The 7,040-nt window shown below is 30.1% G+C and overlaps 1 long non-coding RNA gene across 2 annotated transcripts; it reads left to right on the top strand.

The window, feature by feature from the left end:
* The first annotated feature begins 320 nt into the window (after window positions 1-320).
* LOC116412802 (uncharacterized) lies at window positions 321-6,527 on the top strand. 2 transcript variants are annotated; one of them, XR_008252551.1, is made up of 6 exons: window positions 321-432; window positions 1,520-1,746; window positions 2,323-3,141; window positions 3,463-3,610; window positions 4,372-4,584; window positions 5,725-6,527. It is a non-coding gene; the product is annotated as an uncharacterized LOC116412802 (long non-coding RNA). The 2 variants fall into 2 exon arrangements; XR_004223898.2 differs by lacking the exon at window positions 5,725-6,527 and having other exon boundaries at window positions 4,372-5,691.
* The last annotated feature ends 513 nt before the right edge of the window (window positions 6,528-7,040 follow it).

Genomic DNA, 7,040 nt, shown 5'->3' with positions numbered 1-7,040 from the left:
CTAATAATATTATTTTTTAATATTCGCTACTTCTGCCTTCTGCGTATATATGTATAAGTATCTATTTTTTTTATAATTTAGTAATGTAATAAATATACTTATTAATACATAATGTATATAGATATATAAATTGATATATTTTTGAAAAATATTTGTTTTAATGTACTGAAATTAAATATCTAATAATAAAACTTTTTTTGTACAAAAAATGGAGTATTATTATTTTTAAACCGATCAAGTATAATTCTTAGTAGAAACGACAATTTTTTTTTTGAAAATTTTGTGTCATTTTTTCTGGTGTTTTTTTAAATCTGGTATACATAATAGTGTTTTTTTTTTCGATAGATGAAAATGTAATAGCACACCTGCCTATGCTAACAGTAAACAGTGATAAGGCTCCAGTGAAAAATGAAACGAAAAAGATGCATTCAGGTCAGTTAGTTCATTGTGGCGAATAAGATAGATATCTCATCTTGACCCTTCGCTCTTGCTTTAATTATATTAAAGAATTATAGCTTGCTTTATTTCTCATAATAATCTATAACTGTCACTAACACCAAGATCCTCTGGTGTGGTGTTTTATTAGAAAGAAAACTGTAAATTAAGCTAAGGTTCCCTAATAACCATTTTTATTATGCGTTTGTTAGTGGCATAATGGGCAACATTAGCTTTTTGTCAAAATTATAAAATAGAAGATAAGGATGAACTATGATGGTTTCCAGGAGGAACAGCGTGGACGTCAATCTGACAGGGTGTATTGCAAGCATTGATCTTTTCTATTACTAACAATATCTTCCCTCTACATATAGCGATATATTTTGTATGAGCTACAATGTTTATCTAATGCTAGATTGCGAGATGCACAGGTTATAAAAGACAGAAAGGAACGTCCCTAAATCATAGATATGTAAATAAATAGATAGATAAATTATTATTATCCCATTCGTGTTTCAACCGTGAAGCAGTTATGTTTGCATGGCTGTGTTTCGGTTTGAAGGGCGTGAATGTACATGGTACAGAGGAATAACACCTGAGTCCTCAGGAATGGCAACGCATGGGGGTATCATGGGCAAAACAGTATACTCTGTTATGTCCATGGTACTGCTCAAGTCTATAGGCGACCGTTACCACAATCCATCAGGTGGGCCGTCAGCTTGTATGGCATTCTAAGTTGTATAAAAAAAATTTGATCGCAACAGTTCTCGTATCTCATCTTTACTAATATTACAAATGTAAAAGTGAGTTTGTTTGTTTATTTATTATCTCTTAGTACCTTAGAGTTTCAATCGATTGTCATGAAATTGGGTATACATGTATTATTTTGGGTATTTATCCTCATTAATCAACATATTTCGCTTACGAGGGCGAAGTTGCAGGTAAAAACTAGTAAACCATAAATGCGTAGTAATAGTTTGGTATTTTGAATCGAAATATTCTACTGCTGTATAGAAGGACAATTGAGGTTTTTGATTTTTTAATATTTTTTAAATCCATTTAAATTGTTTCACTCTTTCCACAGATAAATTCAGATTCATCAAACTAAATTACAAAGATGCCATCTTGTATAAAGATCAAGTTTTCACGAAAGCTTCGTCGCGTTATATCTGGTACTGCTCGGGCCGATCTCAGTATGGATGTAACGCCAGGCTGGTGATGAATGACGAAGAAAAAATAGTTGAGGTCTATGCAAAACATAAGCACCCGAAACCTATACTTAAGAAGTTGCCTGACGGAGCTTATTACAGGGTCTGTTATTATTTAAATTTTATTATATGTATTATCCTTAGATTATATAGATAGACGGTCTCCATGGAAATGCTTCTAGAAAAACGGGTCAATTTTTCATACAATTTTGCATGATAAATAGTAAAGTGATTCCTTTATAGCTTTTAAATTTAATTTTTCTTATAAATTCTGCACCTTTTTAATGCGCAAGAACTTTATTAGATAATACGTCAAGATACATTTTATGCGTAAATATATAAAATACTGATAAAAAAAACAAGTCAAAATTTGACAATTAGCTGACAAAAAGTTAACCCATTTTTGAGGCTCGACGCTCTATCTAAATAATCTAAGTAATCTACTAAAGGGACCAAAATGATTCTATCAATATAGTTGTTCAATACTTTTTAGCAAATATCACGCTAAAATCGCACTAGCTGCCTTACCCTTTAGATAACAGAAACACATCAAAGTATGCATTTTTTTCATTTACACGGCAGAGATAAATAAGATGCTAGTCTCTGCTCATAGACTTACGGACTTAACCATTAGGATATAAAAATTGTAATAACTATATGTATTTTCTATTATTTTTAGGTACGAACAAGATAATATGACAGATAAGAGAAGCAGTCTACGATCTTGTAAATGGTCATCCCTTAAAAAACCTCTTTAGTTTGTAAAAATTTATTATAAACCTTGAATTACTGTAATGGGATAAAAAATATTTTATATCCAAACGTATTTACAATTTTGACATTTATTATATCAGTAAAATTATTTATTAAATATGTGTTACAATAGTTCAATACTTTTATTTAATTTCCTTCAAATGTTTTATTTTTTTTTAGTTTTTTTTTTTTTATTTTCTTGATATTGTAATTACTAGCATCAGTTATGTAGACTTTTTATATATTTATCCCTCTGGTCGATTCTGAAGCGCCATGATCTATGTTCTAAAATTAAAGTTTCTATTTTATATTACAGGAAAATTATTATTCTAAGGATTAAAAGAAACCAATTTTATAATGTAAATGAGTCTGAATTACTTTCACACTTTCAAGTTGCATAATTAATGGTTTATAAGAGACACGATGCAATATTTTAGTTCTCTCTTATTAATCGTAAATGTGTTTAACGTTTCGCTTATCCTCAATTTGTTATTTTTTTTTTTTTACTCTATCTTCAGATAAATTCCAAATCATCAAAATAAATAACAGAAATGCAATTTTGTACAAGAGACAAGTTTTCGCGAAGGGTTCCTCGCGCTATATCTGGTACTGCTCCGGGCGGAATAGATACAGATGTAACGCCAGACTGGTGATGAACGATTGTGATAAAATCGTTGAGGTGGACGCAACACATAATCACGTTAAACCTACACTTAAGAAGATGCCTAACGGGGTTTATTACATGGTTTGTTGTCATTTTAATTCCTCTTTTTCTCTTTCTTTGCGTATGCGTGCGTGCGTGCGTGCGTGAGTGCGTGCATGCGTGCGTGCGTGCGTGCGTGTGTGTGTGTGTGTGCGTGCGTGCGTGCGTGCGTGCGTGCGTGCGTACGTGTGTGTGTGTGTGTAGAATAATAGTGTGTATAGCAGAAATATAATAAACAGAGATCTGTAAAACAATGGTACTCATAGAATTATAGATAAGTATTTTATTTTAAATATTATAATGAAATAATTATATATGTTTATTTTTTATGTTTTTTGTCATAATATTAATAATTATTTTTAGGTACGTGCTGCAAGGACTAGATAATGTGGACAATTTATTAAACAAAGCAAATTACTATCTCGCAAATCATTCAATCCAAAGTAATTTGTTCTGTTGTTAAAAATAGTGTATAAAAATATTTCTACATAGTGTTTTTCTAAGAGCCCAGGTATGTCGGCTAATATTTATAACGGAGTGTGAAAAGACAAAGAATTGATTTTTTTTTCTTGAAGAGACGAAGGAATTAGGTGTTTTTTTTTGTTTTTGCATTAAGTTACTTGATTAAGATAAAAGTTAATTAGTTGTTTTTATTGGTACTTATATTTTGTATATTTGTAAGAATTTAATAAATAAATAAACAATTTATTTTTAACAAACCATATCCTGCAACTTAACTCACTTCAAAAGCAGAACATGTGTTTCTTCTATACGCTAAACTTCATTCACATCCATCTAGCCTTTTTAATATGATTTATTAAAAAATATTGTATTATCAATCATGTTTATAATTTTTACATTAATAATGTACATAAGTTAGATTATTGATTAAAAACTTATTATATTATAATAGATTAATCGTTTTTTTTTATTCTTGCTCAAGTGTTAATGTTATAAGTATCTACTAGCTTCGTTGATACAGATTTTTTTTTATCAATCCACCCGATTCTGAAACTAATTAATCTGTAATTCTGTGTTTATAAATTGAAAAACGTATGTTTATTAGAATAGTATTCTTCTCTCTCTCTCTTATGAGTATTCCTGACAGTGATGGGTCTGGCTTTATGATCTTTCATATAGCAAGATTAAGATTCGTACTCGCATATACACGAGTCACAAAAATTCTTTGACCAACATATAAGAATATTAATAAAAATAATCTCCTTACGGTATATATCACATTTTACATTTCCTTTTATATTATCTCCGCAGATGCACTGAAATTTATAAAAGTAAACGAGAAAACTGTGATTTTGTATAAAGAACACACTTACTCGAAGGCGGCATCTCGTTACGGTTGGTATTGTTCCAAACGTACCGTACTCAAGTGTTCAGCCAAACTGAAGGTGGACGATGGTGGGATGATTCTTGACGAATACGCAGAACACAATCACCCAAAACCAACACTTATGAAGATGCCAAGTGGTGATTATATTAGACTTTAAAACAATTTAGAAGCCCGTTAGTACGTAGCCTGTGTTACTCTTCATATGCTATTATAAACAATAAAGAGTCTTATTAATAAATTTAAATATAAGAATGGCGCAATATGTAGATAAAGGAATCACAGAAAAGCTGATTTGCCAAACCTATATCCACTATAAAGCAGATATAATTACCAATTATTATTATAGCATAATTAATAACCCATTTCGACAAAAATTAAAATAAGAAACATATGTGGGTTTATGTATGAAAAATAATAAAAAAAAATGAAATATAGATAGTTAAATAGATAAACTTGGTAGAATAACAAAAATAAAATTACAAGAAAAGGTCAAATATAAGAAAATAATGGGCGGCCTTATCGCTAAAAAAGATTTCTACCAGGCAATCTTTGGATGTAGAAAAGTAAACTTCTTATAGTTTAGTGAAAGGCTTGATAAAATTCTATCCGTTTTTGAATACATTCTATATTTTTCTTCAAACATTCTATACTTTTCTTTCAGCTTCTCAAATGTTGAATGTAAGAAATCCCTCTGTAGGATAAGTCCGCCATTGTAAATATTTTTAATGTGTCCAATGTAAAGTATCTACAATAAAGATTTTACAATACAAAGCATGTAGAAACATTTTATTTATTACGTTAAAAAAAAAAAAGTTTTTTTTATTTAAAATGTAGTATTGTTACTAAAATTTCGAAATTTTTATATTATTTACTTTAGTTAGTATCGTTATCTTTCTTAATTTATTTTATGACTTACTGCTTTTCTTAAAACAAGTTGTTATAATTTACCAAAACTGTCACAAAATCCCATTAAATTTAACTGCAATGACTAAACTTTTGTAATATTTAAAATAAATCATTTTATCCGTGATCAGATTTAACTGGGTTCATCTTATATAGGATTTAGTGAAACCAAATTTATAAGTGGTAAAGACTACAAAATTGATTTGGAAATTGGGATCCAGTCCAGGAAATCAATTATGTAAGAGTTAAAGATTAAAAAACTGATTCTAAAATCAGGATTCAGGAGAAATCAGGTTGAAATATTTAAAGACTACAAACCAAATTATTTTGAAATTTCGGAATTCTTAAAACTGATGTTTCTGTTCTATCTACAGGTTCATCGCCTTACGAGTTCATAAAAATTAGGGATAAGAAACTCATTTTGTACAACAAGTATACATTCTCTTCGAAAGGACCGACTAACAGCCACTGGTACTGTTCCAAAAAAGCCGTACTCAATTGTCCAGCTAAACTGAAATTGAACAGGGACGGAGTGATTGTTGATGTAATCGATGACCACAATCACACACCACCTCAGCTGTTTAAGTCGACTAATGGGAATTATTTTAGGCATTACAATGTAACTATGAAAACTAAGTAAAATAACCTTTTAACCACCCCAGTCAGAATTGTCTACTGCGTTAACGCAGTAAGCAAAATAGATACAGAGTCTATGACAATTGAACAATATGTATCTACTATCTATCTATTTGGCCATATGTTCCTGACATAGAATAGTCCACCACTTACTTTACCATGGGTGTAATAAAAGGCGACTAAGGGAACTTAATGGTCGAGGTATTGGCAGCAGTATTTTTCTTAAAACATCAATAATGCTTAATTACGGTTGGCAACCTGTTTTCCAAGTATGGAAACTACTGGCAAAACCCACCAAGGAGGAGGCCTATGTCCAGCAGTGGACAGTTAACAGCTGTATCATCATTGTTAATATATATATCGACTAAAACGTTTTTCGTGCACTAAGATTGTTATAGATTTTCGCTAACTGTTGAGGTTAAAAGAATTTAGAATTTCATAAATAATAATTTTATTGGGATTCATAAAAGAAAACTAAGCACAGTTGTATTTCCATAAGATGAATTTGAATAAGCATTTAGAAATATTTAAAATCTTTTCATTTTGTTTGAAAAGCAATGCAGACAGACATGTCGATCTTTATAATGATTACCAATGTTTGACGGTTTAGCAACTGTTTCTTCTTCTTCTATTTGAATTTCAACTTGTTGCTCAAATGTTTAATTTGTGTGGGAATTAATTAGGGAATTATGTAGGTACATAATATAAACATTTGAGCAACAAGTCTGTAAGTAGATATGTAGATAGATAAGTAGATATTAGTAAATAATGCCACTTTAAACTGTTAGTGAATCTACTTATTATAAATTGTATTAGTTGTATTGCTACCGACAAAATAATTGTATACTGTCTTTCATTACAAAGTAATCGACACAAACCTTTATGATGTAAATTGTTTAGCGTATTAATTACTTTTTGCTTGCTATTTCGTGGCTTTTAGTAGTGAAATAATCATTGAAATGGATCACTTACAGATAGCGTATCAAGATAAAACATATACCAGATTTTAAGTAAGTATTTTAGGAATGCATCTGTGACCGCATCCAATTTGGTT

The sequence above is a fragment of the Galleria mellonella genome, unplaced genomic scaffold (genome assembly GCF_026898425.1).
Source record: "Galleria mellonella isolate WM207_F2 unplaced genomic scaffold, CSIRO_AGI_GalMel_v1 utg159, whole genome shotgun sequence".
NCBI classification, from domain to species: Eukaryota; Metazoa; Arthropoda; class Insecta; order Lepidoptera; family Pyralidae; genus Galleria; species Galleria mellonella.
The sequence above is the reverse complement of the archived record's forward strand: the minus strand, read 5'-3'. Positions and strand labels throughout refer to the sequence as shown.